Source organism: Panthera uncia (genome assembly GCF_023721935.1).
Source record: "Panthera uncia isolate 11264 chromosome B2 unlocalized genomic scaffold, Puncia_PCG_1.0 HiC_scaffold_25, whole genome shotgun sequence".
NCBI lineage: Eukaryota > Metazoa > Chordata > Mammalia > Carnivora > Felidae > Panthera > Panthera uncia.
The window spans coordinates 11,940,293-11,952,863 of NW_026057581.1; the positions used below are offsets into that span (position 1 = coordinate 11,940,293).

A 12,571-nucleotide genomic window follows, 5' to 3' on the forward strand; every position below is an offset into this window, starting at 1 on the left:
CCTCCTTCTTTCCTTCCTTCCTTCCTTCCTTCCTTCCTTCCTTCCTTCCTCCCTCCCTCCTCCTTCTTTCCTTCCTTCCTTCCTCCCTCCCTCCCTCCCTCCTCCTTCCTTCCTTCCTTTCTCCCTCCCTCCCTCCCTCCTCCTTCCTTCCTTCCTCCCTCCGTCCCTCCCTCCCTCCCTCCTCCTTCCTTCCTTCCTTCCTCCCTCCCTCCCTCCCTCCCTCCCTCTTCCTTCCTTCCTTCCTTCCTTCCTTCCTTCCTCCCTCCCTCCCTCCCTCTTCCTTCCTTCCTTCCTTCCTTCCTTCCTCCCTCCCTCCTCCTCCTCCTTCCTTCCTTCCTTCCTTCCTTCTCTCTCTCCTTTTTGACTGATGTTGAACTAACTGTATAGCTTTATTTCAATAGTTGCTATGACCTGGACAATGAAATGAGAAACACGGGGGACTTGGTGGCTCACGTTTGAAAATGCAGTGGGGGGCAGATGGCCCCCTCCACCCCTGATCCATCCACAGTTAGCTTCCAATGGGAATCGAAGACCGAGGTGTGGGCCCCAGCCGGCACACTGTCTCACTGTGTGACCTTGGCAAAGGGCGCCCTTAGCCGTTTCTGCCTCGGTGTCTCCACTTGTCAAGGGCGACAGGGTAACGGTTGTGCTTGCGGTTCTTACGCGGATCGAATGGGACTAAACTGTGCAACTCGGGTCCTGTCCTAAGAGAAGTTCTGACGCTGTTGTTTTGTTCGCTGAAAGGGCTCTCGGCATCTCTCGAGCACCGTGTCGTCGGCTATCTTTGCGTGTCTGCCCGTGCCAGTGGGAGACGTGGGGTCCGTCCAGTCAGTGAAGGAAAAGGCGTTTACAAGACGGGTTGTCTCTTTATGGAGAAGGGGTAATGGGGCAGAGTTGAAATCTAAGGTTCTTAAGAAGCGAGGCATACCACAGCCACCGCTCAGCAGGTGCCCTCTCTTCACCAGAAACCCCCAAGCTCCCCGCACAAGACGAGGAGGAAGCAGGTGCAGGGACTGGTAGCCAGGGTGATCTCTGTCAGCCTCCCCAGCCTTTCTTCCCTCCGCCCCCCGTCGGTAGCCCACGTTCCAGCCACGCCTAACCCCCATTGTAATTCCGACGTTCCCTACCCATTCGCATCCGTGTTCCCCTTCATTCCGACCCAGCCCACGAAGCACCCCCCTCCAGACTTCAGCATCCCCACTCAACACCTGTCTGCTCCACAAACCCATCTAACCACAAAGCCAGCCGGTCCCTCCTTTGGGTTACCAGATCCCATTTTAATTTTTTTTTTAGACTTCTTTGCTATTTATGACGCTTAGCACCGCCTGCCTGAGAGCGTCGTTGGCTGTGTGACCGCCGGAGCAGAAAAGGGCAGCCCGGCATGCCAGTTAGACGTACAGGCGCTGGCGTGAACCTGCCCGGGGTTCAAATCCGCCCTCTGCCATCTACCAGCACTGGAATCGGGCTACACAGTTACCTTCTCCGTCTAGTTTCCTCCCTTGCAAACTTGGCTGAAGAGGAGCTACCTCACAACCTTGTTGCGAGGCTTGGATGAAAGCCAAGGTGTTACAGCGGTGCGTGAGCACTTAAGAGACATTGGCTGCTGGTAGTCCCAGCATACAGGAGAAGACGGGCCGTGTCTTGTTTATGCTCGTGTGCTCTCACTCTACACGCAGAAAAGACCCGATCCGTAAACAGCAATGTCAGTATCAGGTACACTGAGCAATGTGAAATCTGTTCATTTGAGTCAGCTAAATAATTCAGAGTGCAGCAAGCCTCCTACAGCCCCCCATCCCTCTAGTCACTGAAAATCTGTGAGGAATCAAGAGTCTTTCAAAACAACCTCAGAGCCCTGTGGAATACATTTTCAATCGTCTTTATACGTCTGCTTTCTCTTTTGGGTGCAGACAGTTAGCAGAGCCCGATTATAAGGCATGCATATGTATGCAACATTATTTTGCAGGAGCTGAATGAAAGAACGCGAGTTGTATCCTGCCTGAATGTTTCCATCCAGGCTTCTGGGGCTTAAGGCCCTAAACAGCGGAGGCAGTTAAGGTCACTTTAAAAATGGAGCCCTTGATGCTGTGGCCCCAGCTTTAGATGCATTCACAACAAATCAGGCAGAAGAAAGTATGAGAAAAAATCAGAAATGAGAGCGACCTTTTCTTCGGGCCTTTGTAATAATGTTGGATGTGTGAGAGTGTGTTTTTGAGTGCTTGCATGCGTGTGCGTGTGTGTGTTTAACCTTCATGCAAGAAACAAGAGAGTAGTTTCCCCTTGAAACCAGCCAACCCTCCATGAAGCTTATCTCAGTGGTTCTGAGTTCACCCCCCACGACATCCGTCATGCACAGGGCAGTCCCCCCACAGCAGGATTAGCCAGTACAAAATGTCGGTAGCACCGAGGTGGAGAAACGCTGGTGGGGGATTTCTATCCTATCTGCCCCGGAGACGACATGGCCCCCATCAGAGGCCACCTCTGGACCTGGACCATCCACTTCCACCAAAATCCTCCCCCAACCCCTGCCGTTCTTCCTGCCTCCCCCCACCCACCCACCCAGGAAACCCAGTCCATGAGGATAGATTCAGGGGCGGGGAGCGGGGAGGGGGCTTCAGGTGAGGCTGTAGAGGGGCTTGTTCCGACTCTGTCCTTTGCCGGCAGATTATTTCTACTCACTTAATCTGAATCCTGCCTCGAACTGGATCTTTTACTATTGGGTTTTTTCTCAATTTTATGGTTTCATAAGACAAGGTACATGCAGAAGTGGGGAAGGGTTAAAGCAGGAGGAGAGTGCTGACTGGAGGGAGAGGGAAACCAGAAAGAAAAAAGGAGAAAGAGAGAGAGAGAGAGAGAGAGAGAGAGAGAGAGAAGGAGAGAGGGAGAGAGAGACAAATGAAGACCTGCTTGGTTTAATGGTCTGGAGTTTTCAGCTAGAGGTTTGTTGCCAAAGTCTTGCCATCCTACACACACACACCAACACACACACACACACACACACACACACACACACACACACACACACGTACACACACACCCCGCTCCTCCACCACACGAAGGCCAGGTGGCTCCTGCTTACATACATGGCTTGGCACTTTTACTCTTTGGCTAAGACCATTTCGCACATGAACAACACAGCCTCCTCCCAGAGAGTTGTCATCCATCTGCTTCCAGAAGGGCTGTCTGTTTCCCTCCGAAACTGGTCCAATCAACATTTTCCTTTGGCCAGAGTGGCTTACCAGCAGCTTCTCCATAAGGTCCATAATTGCAATTTCTCATTCTCATTTGCCTGGCTGGCTTCACCCTTCTGTCCTCTCTCCCCGCCTCCCCAGCCAGCCCCCCCCCCCTGCCTCCCGCCCTCAGCCCCCCCTCCTTTTCTGTGAAGAAGCCCTGTCAGAATGAATGACAGAATCAACTTCCTTCCTACCAAACGGCTCATTACTCATGACTTGAAAGCAATGTTGCCTTCTGTCCTCACAAGGTTTTGCAGATTTCCCCCAAAATGATCCTCCTTCCAGAATGAAATAGCGGATGAATGCCTTGCCTCTCACTCTCTCTAAGCTATGCTACTGTAGCAGTGTTGTGGGCAAATATGCCATTGAGTCTTCCCTTGTGATCTACTCCAGCCTGTCTTTCCCCATATGCTTGCGGCAGACCGTGGTTAATAGCGGTCTGTGAGCATCTGAGGCTAGCTGGGAAATCTAACTGTAATGTCACCATGCCGAAATGGTGAACACTCTCTCTTCTTTCTGGAGCACAGGGTCATTGCTCGCTGGCAAACAGGTTATGGGACATGGGCCACCACCCGTGACATTGCCGCCATGTTTGCAGTTGAACGAGGGAGCGTGTAACGGGCACATTGTGTGTGTGTGTGTCGGGGGGGGGGGGAACCAATGTCTCAGTGCTGCCACCTCTCCCACATGACTTCTCATTCCTAAATTTTGGAAAGTGAGCAGCACAAGTAGGATGGATATCGTGAGGACCAAAAAGCAAATCTGATAATAAACTCTTGGGATTTACAAGAGAAATGTCCACGCTGGAGGTTTAGGGACCCGTTTCGCAATGGAGAGATTTTATAAAAACATCTGAAATCTGCTCTTTGGAAGGAGAAAGAAAAGTCGGCAGCATTCTTAAGAAAGTATGGAGAACCTACAGCATCTAGGGAGTATGAATTATACTTTTCTGCGGTTCGCCACTGGGTAAGCAGGACCTATAGCTAGACTTTGTCTACCGTAATATGTTTGGAACATTTCTAGACCGTATGTTAAGGGGTAGACACTGTTAAAATGCCACTGTCCAGAAAGGCATTTTGAACAAGTACACTTGAGTGAGGAAAGCAGGTCCCTGTTGGGTCACTTTTGGTGAGCAGCTTGGCACAGTGAGGCAAAGCGGGCTCCCTTTTTCCCTGAAGGTGAAGTTTGCGGGTATGGAGGGGTCCTAAGACAGAAGGCACCTGAGGATATTTGGTTTGGATCTGGTCCATGGAACCCTGACATCAAGCATCTTTAAAATATGAAAGAGTTAGGAGATCTAGTGCTTTGCAGCATTTTAGATGAAGAAAGGCAATAGCGAGGATATTGTTCTGTGTTGAGTTGATTACTTTTGTACGTAATGGGCACAGTCTTAGAGTCCACAGACGCATCTGGAAATTCGCATTCATAGGAGGCCCTGGGTAGACAGTATAACAGGGAGCTGCCGACCCAGACCTGGCCCCATCAGATGGTCCTGGAAGGTCTTCAGAGGAGACATAGGACCAACAGTGGGGCTGCTTCCAGCCAGGCTGGAGCAGCTCTGAATCGTCTTGAAGGTCCTGGATGGCTCCTTAAGGGAGTCATGGAGCACCCACACTCCCATCACCCCTAGAACATGTCTCTCTTTTCCTCTTCACCTTGACTCCTAATCCATTCAGAGAGCCTAGCTGATTCTCTCTTTCATAAAGCCATGCCCAGGGAGATCCTCCAGAGGCTTCTGTGAACATTCCCCTGACCACCCTTCTAACTGGGACAGCTCTACCTTCTAATGTGGAGGTAAGGACAACACGGAGAATTCCAGTTGATTCTCCACGGAATAGCCAGTTGGTTGTGTGGCATGATCTGTTGTGTCCCTGTGCCTGGAACAATGGGCAAAGCCTGGAAATAAGTCAACACCATATCAATACTACATAGGCGAACTTGGCCCATGCCGCCGGGGTCAAATAGAGAGGTACAGTCAGTAAAGTCAGGCTCCCAATGAGGCTGAAAAGTCAACTGTGATTATCCACATGGGCTGTGTGGATGGTTGCAGATGGCCGAACAATTGTGGGTGCAGCCCACCCCTACACACTTGCGCGTGCGCACACACACACACACACACACACACTCATGTGCTTCTCACCTGCCTTCTTTTGAACCCGTAGCTCTGATTTGTCTTATAGCAGCAATTACCTCAGAGCAACAGTCACAAAAGAAACGGAAAGCCAGCAAACCTGAGTTCTAGGCGGTGCTCACCACCTGCTCTCAGGACTGTTGAGATCATACTCGAACAGTAATACATCAGAGATGGCATTTCAGTTTTCAGACTTGTCGATTAACAAAGAAAATATTATTCAGAGATTGGTGTGTGATTATAAGGATTCTCTCCATCCCCCAGCCCTATCACTCAATGTCCCTTCATTAAAAATGAATTTTAGGGTGCCTGGGTGGCTCAGTCTGTTAAGCATCTGACTTCAGCTCAGGTCATGATATCGCGGTTCATGGGTTCGAGCCCCGCGTCGGGCTCTGTGCTGACAGCTCAGAGCCTGGAGCCCGCTTCAGATTCTGTGTCTCCCTCTCTCTCTGCCCCTCCCCTACTCACCTTTTCTCTCTCTCTCTCTCTCTCTCTCTCTCTCTCTCTCTCTCAAAAGTAAATAAACATTTTTTAAAAATAAAAAAAAAATGAATTTTAGAGTTCCTTCTCCAAAATTCATTACCTGAATCAGATCACAGGTCAGATGACAATACTCTTCTTTTCGTTGAGATACAATTGTACACATAGCCTCCTGCAAGTTCAAGGTGCATTTGATACATTTACATTTTGCAATAGGACGTGTTGATTTGACACGTTTACATTTGACAGTCTGATTCCCACCATAATTAGCTAACACCTCTATCGCCTCCCATAATGATCATTTCTTCTCTGTGTGGTAAGAACAGGGTGTTTGTAGGGTCTATGAAGAGCAGAATGGTGGTTACCAGGGGCTGGAAGAGGAGGACTGGGGAGACGTTGTTGAAGGCTCCAAACTTGCAACCACTTATAGATAAGTAAGTTCTAGAGACCCGTTGCACAGCATACTGATTACATAGTCATCAATACTGTATTGTAAACTTCAAAATTGCTAAGACAATACTTTTTCTTTAAAGCACCTTACTGGAAATACTTTCTTTTTTTTTCTCATAGTGAACCTTTAACATCTCTGGTTTCCCTCTGGCTTGTAAACATATGAAAGAACTGAAATGAGACCTCATTGGTCCCAGTCAGGAAAGCGGAGGGGACAGAGGTGACACAGATCAAAGAAACATCTCTCCCCTGCAACTGCTGTTACCATGTGTTCATTTTTGTGTCGTATTTGCCCACCTGGGGAGGAGGAGGAGTCACAACTGGGTCTTTATCATGAAAGATAAAAGTGTAGCTAGTTGGATGGTGTCCATTTTTTATTTGCTCAGCTACCGGCGGGGCCTCTTAATGTTGCCGCCCCTGGGTTTATTAGTGAGAGTTCGCTCTAGAGACAGGAACAGGACTCACGGATGCTCCTCTCCAGGTTCCAGAGGCTCAGAACGCTTCTTTGTCAAGTGTCTCCAAGAAGTGGGGAGCTGTGCAAGTCAAGGAGGAAGAACAGCACTAAACACAGCCATGTATTAGCTGTCTCGGAGCGTCCGGTGTTTTCAGACAAAGGTTTGGAAGGTTCCGGTGGGACTTGACTGTGGCCGAGTTTAATTTGTTGTACTGGTGGTTGTCCCAATGACTGCCCGCTTGGTCTGTAGGAATGTGAGCCTACGTGTGCACACTCACTCCTCCCCCACATGCACGTGTGTTTGACCTTGCCCTCGCCCTTGGGATTGTGTATAACCTCATCATATAATACAATGACCTGTATATATAGGAGGCAGCCTGGTGTTTAACTCTATGGTTTTTTGTGTTCAAAATACTTTTTTTTAAAGTTTATTTTCTTAGAGAGAGAGAGTGAGAGAGCGGGGAAGGGGCAGAGAGAGAGGGAGAGAGAAAGAATCCCAAGCAGGCTCTGCACCATGAGCACAGAGCCCAATGTGGGGCTCGAACTCACAAACCGCGAGATCATGACATAAGCTGACACCAAGTCAGACACTTAACCGACTGAGCCACCCAGGCGCCCCTCAATCCACGTTTTGAAAAACGCCTTTTTCAGAGGAAACGGAAAGACTCAAACCCAAGAAGTCTGAACACTTACACATCCCTTTTCACCTCGTAATCTCAGAGTCTTATTTATCTATTATTTAAAATTTACCTATTTTAGGGGCACCTGGGTGGCTCAGTCAGTTGGGCATCCGACGTCAGCTCAGGTCATGATCTCGCGGTTCGTGGGTTTGAGCCCTGCGTTGGGCTCTGTGCTGACAGCTCGGAGCCTGGATCCTGTTTCAGATTCTGTGTCTCCCTCTCTCTCTGCCCCTCCCCTGCTCACGCTCTGTCTCTCTCTGTCTCTCAAAAATAAATAAATGTTAAAAAAAAATTTAATTTACTTATTTTAGTCCTGGTTTATCCCAGGAGGGGCGGGCAAATGTAACTGTTAGTGCACTAAGTGATTTTGTTTCTTTTTTTTTTTTTCCCTGCTCTGCCCTTGCTAATGTTAAAACGACACCGCCGGTTGATATGTGCTGTGTTAGTTTTAGTGCGAATAATCTCGCCCTCTCAAGGGCGTGTGGACTGATGTCCTCCCACACCATATTAGATACAAACCTAGAGCAAGAAGGCCAGGAACAACAACAACAAAAAGCTCACGTTCCCCTGGCCGCTTGAATTGGATGAACCTCGGAAATAAATACCAAGTGGTCCCCTGTCCTAAATGTGCTTCCAGTAAATTCCAGCTGGGAACCTTCCGGTTTCACGTGCGCGTCGAGAGGAAATCATAGCAATCGTCGTACCCAGCAGAAGGGGTTTTTACGCCCCCAGCCAGGAAATGTGCACACATCACATGGACATTGGGGTCAGACAGGGTGACAATCAGCTATGCAACTAACGAGAAATTATACAAAATTAGATGGATTATGTCCATGTTTTCAGTTTTTGTCTCTTAGCAGTTTAAACCTTTAATTAAAATACACATGACAGGGGCACAGTCTGTAACTATCAGATTTTATATGCTCTGGTTGTAAGGTAATAGCCTTCCAAGTTATTTTTATGGGTCATTCTATCTGGTGGCAACTTAGAATATAAAGCCACGTCCCAGCTTCCCAAAAGTAATGTCTGTTTTCTCACTTTCTAATAATTACTTCAGGTCTGAGAGGAAAGACTTGTCACAGTGAATACAAATTAGTCCGCTCCAGGGTGCGACTAACCGGATTGTTTGGGTCTGAGTTTTATCCCTTTGGGGCAGAGTAACAACATCATTTATGGATGTCTGCCTGTATGCATGCTGTGTAGACTTACTCAGGACACCAGCACAGCTTCTAGGACAGTCTTCCTAATACAGTTGCCCCTTGAACAACGCGGGTTTGAACTGCACGGGTCCACTTAGGCATGACTTGTCTTCAGTAAATACAGTACAGCACTGTAAATGTATTTTCTCTTCCTTACGCTTTTCTTAATAACGTTTTCTTTTCTCTAGCTAACCTTACTGTCGGAATACAATAGGTAGTACATACAACACGTATGACATAAGTGTTAATTGACTGTCTATGTTATCAGTAAAGCTTCCGGTCAACAGTAAGCTCTTCGTAGTTAAATTTCGGGGGAGTCAAAGTCACCCGTGGATTTTCAACTACGGGGTGGCATGGAGTTGGTGCCTCTGACCCCCCCACATTGTCCAAGCATCAACTGGACCCCGTATTGTCTAATAGCTGAGCTGTTGTTAAATAAAAACGTGCATGTGTTTGGAATCGTTCCCCTCCCCCCATCCTCAACCTCTTAAGTGATACAAATAGTAAATGCATCTTAGTATTTATTTAGGAAGCTGGCATTCTGGGACTGGCTTACAAGATAGCTCATTTGTTTGAAGGTCCCCAGAGACGGCAGAAGTCATACCACCGTATCAGCAGCCGCCTTCATAACACAGAAGTAAAATTCAGCATAGAACACTCCAACTCGGTGTTTATGGGGAACACCAGTGCTGTTGTAATTTCCATTTGGTTCATATTATTTCGTGGGGATCTACCTAATTGGCATTAACGTGTGGCTTTCCATCATTGTAAGGGCACTCTGACGTTGCAGCAGAATATTTGCGGGCTATATCCTCCAAGGCAGCGATGTGGTGTGTGTGTATATATGTTATATAAAATGCGCCATCACCCCGAATCATCCCTGGTCCTTATATCTCTCTGCACCGAAACTAAATGCCCTCTGATGGTGGCCAACTAGACCAAAGAATGAGGCTGTCTCTTTCAAAGCGCTGTAGACAATGGGATAAGCAGCGGTTACTGGTCAATTATCTGCCCCCCACCAACACACACACACACCCCACAGGCTTCCACTGCCCTCTGCTGGGAGTGAGGCTGGATCGGAGGAGAGATGTGGACTTTGCCAGATGCTGGCAGAAAGCCCCAAGATTCCTTCCACTGTGTCTCTGCCTCCCTCCCGGCTTAACCTTGCTTGCATCTTGGACCTCAGCGGTACACATGGCCAGCTGCTCAGCACACACGTCCAGCCATGTTTCCCTCATATCCCTTTCTCCTCAAGGCTCCCCTTGCACCCTTTGTTGTCATATTTGCTGATTTCTTTTTTTTTTTAATATTTATTAATTTTGAGAGAGAAGAGCGAGCACGAGCAGAGGAGGGGCAGAGAGACAGGGAGACGCAAAATCCGAAACAGGCTCCAGGCTCCAAGCTGTCAGCACAGGGCCCGATGCGGGGCTCGAACTCATGAAACATCAGATCATGACCTGAGCTGAAGTCGGACGCTCAACCGACTGAGCCACCCAGGCACTCCCATTTGCCGATTTCTTTAAAGGAAAGCATAGAATGTGGTCCATCCTGGGTCTCGCAGCTTCTGAGAATGGCACCTTCCGTGCATAGCACAGCACCCGACAAGGGAGGAGAGTAGTCCTTCTTATGGCAAGCCATGTGGGCATCTTCAATCATTCATTCGGAATATTACTTTTAAAAATATAAAATACGCTAAAAAAAAATTGGATAAGTAATGGGCAAACGAGTGGAGGCTTGGTTATGAATTACAATAATGATTCTAATAGATACCATTTATTGGCACATTATTATGTGCCAGGCACCACGCTAACATAGCTGCGTGTATCAGCTCATCAGAACCTCATGACAATTGTGAAGCATATGTACTCTTATTATCCTCATTCAATAGAAGAGGAAGCAGGGACTTTGGGTGGGAAGTGGCATCACTTAAACCAAATCACGGCTGTAAAGGAGGAGCTGGTTCAGTGAGGGCTGACCAGTCATCTGTGGGCAGAGCAGGAATGAAGTCCCAGGCTGCGGGCAAACATGAGGTTCCCACCCAGATGCCGTGTGGTAAATTCCATCCCCTAGAAGGTCCTGAAGTAAGAACACGTGGGCAAAACTCCACACCATGACTTAGGTCCACATCAAACCAATTCTGTCTGTCCAAGGAACTGATAGAAGTTTGTTATGTCCTTGACACGAGATCGTTACCGTTAGCACCTACGATTTTATTCTGAGCGTTCCGTGGTCAGGCAGTCCAAACCTCACGAGCGATCCTTGCTTCTGTTTCTTCTTTGATTTGACTTATGCCATGCCATGCATTACAGTGGATCTGTGCACGTTCTCCTTTATTCCAAAGGCCACACATTTCTGAAAGCCTCTGTGCTTTTTCAGGGGCGGGAGTGGGTGGTTAATGTGCCCGAGCAGAGAAGCACTGCTTAGTGTGGCCAAAACAAAATCCATTTCTGTACAAAAACTAAAACTTTTTACAAGGAACCAGGGATTCATAGTTTAGAGGAAGCACATAATAGCACAAGGGAACAATATCTACTTTGGCAATGAAAATAATTTCAGAAATTGCATCTTCTAGACATAAACAGTTGAGCAGGAAGAATTCTCCATTAATTCTTCCATTTAATGAACATTTGAGCACCTATTATGTGCCAAATATCTTTTCCGAGCTCTGTTACAATGTTCACTTCTGAATCTTTTCCTGAACCAGAACAATTCAGGACATGCTTCCGTTAATCACCCCAGCTCACTTCTCCACCTTTTCATTCATTCATTCATTCATTCATTCACATAGTTTTTAACCTCAAGAGCACTGAGGTTAAAGATGGAATTGACATAAAGGGCTTCTGAGAAGTTGATTTTTGAACCAAGTCTTAAAGGATGAATTAGGGTAGTAGCAGGTGGAAAACTGGAGAATCATATTCTAAACATAGATGTCCCATTTTGCTCACATTTGTCTCTTCCTGATAACGAGCTAAAATTTAGAAGTCCCCAACCGGTTGCTGCAAATCATTATTCCATGCTAGATTTATGTAGTCCTGTCTTTCTATAACAGTCTGTAAGTTGTCAAAAAGTACACATGTATATAAATTGTTACTGAATATGGTTTGTCTTGAACTGATCATCGTTGCCAGTGTATGTTCAATAATGTTATATGGAGTTTGGCTATATTGTTCTGCTGCATATCTACTTATTTATTAGACTTAGATCTCCGTGTCCTGTTGCATCGAGTGGTAGTATCCTGTAAGTAGAGGATATTGATGATGTATGATTAGCCTTCTTTGGGGAAGAGTCATGGCTTTGTTCTTCAAACCCAAATGGCATCAGTTTTTTGGTAGCTAGATGTAGTATTCATAAACTGAAACAAAACAAGGAAAGCCATTAAAAAAGTTGTCACTCCTTTTATTTATTGAAGAGGCATATAATCAAATGCTTTGTCATTCTGATTTCCCTTAAGGATCGTGGCTTGGAAATGATTGGCATTTTCCAACGTATATTAATTTGTTCACTCCTGTATTCGTTTGTGTATTCCATCAAGACTTGTTAAAGGCCTATACGGTGCAAGGGGCTAGGCCACATTCTACTGAGTATACGGTGAGAAATGAGGTAGGGTTTCTGCTTTCCAAACACTGAAGGTCTACTGGAGGAAGGCGGACATAGCCATAACACAAGGAGAAAGAGATGGGAACCTTGAAAGCAATAGGTTGAAAATGGGATGGGATTCGGCGGGGTCTGCCCTCTCTTAAATAGAATTCTATATACTGAGAGGAATAAGAACCATAGTTGGCGTGTATGGAATACTTAGGACGTAGCGGCACTCTTTCAAGTGCTCTTTGTGCGTTGTCTCATTACATCCCTGCGACAGCCCCGTAACGTAGTCATTCCTCTTATATCTCACAGATTGCCCTGTTGTATCATACTCTGCGGTCGCCCTGTTGTATACTCCATGGTTA

The 12,571-nt window shown here is 47.1% G+C and overlaps 1 protein-coding gene across 3 annotated transcripts in view; it reads left to right on the forward strand.

Moving 5' to 3' along the window:
- ATXN1 (ataxin 1) overlaps positions 1-12,571 on the forward strand; it is a 253,090-nt gene that overhangs the window by 139,678 nt on the left and 100,841 nt on the right. The window lies entirely within an intron of this gene.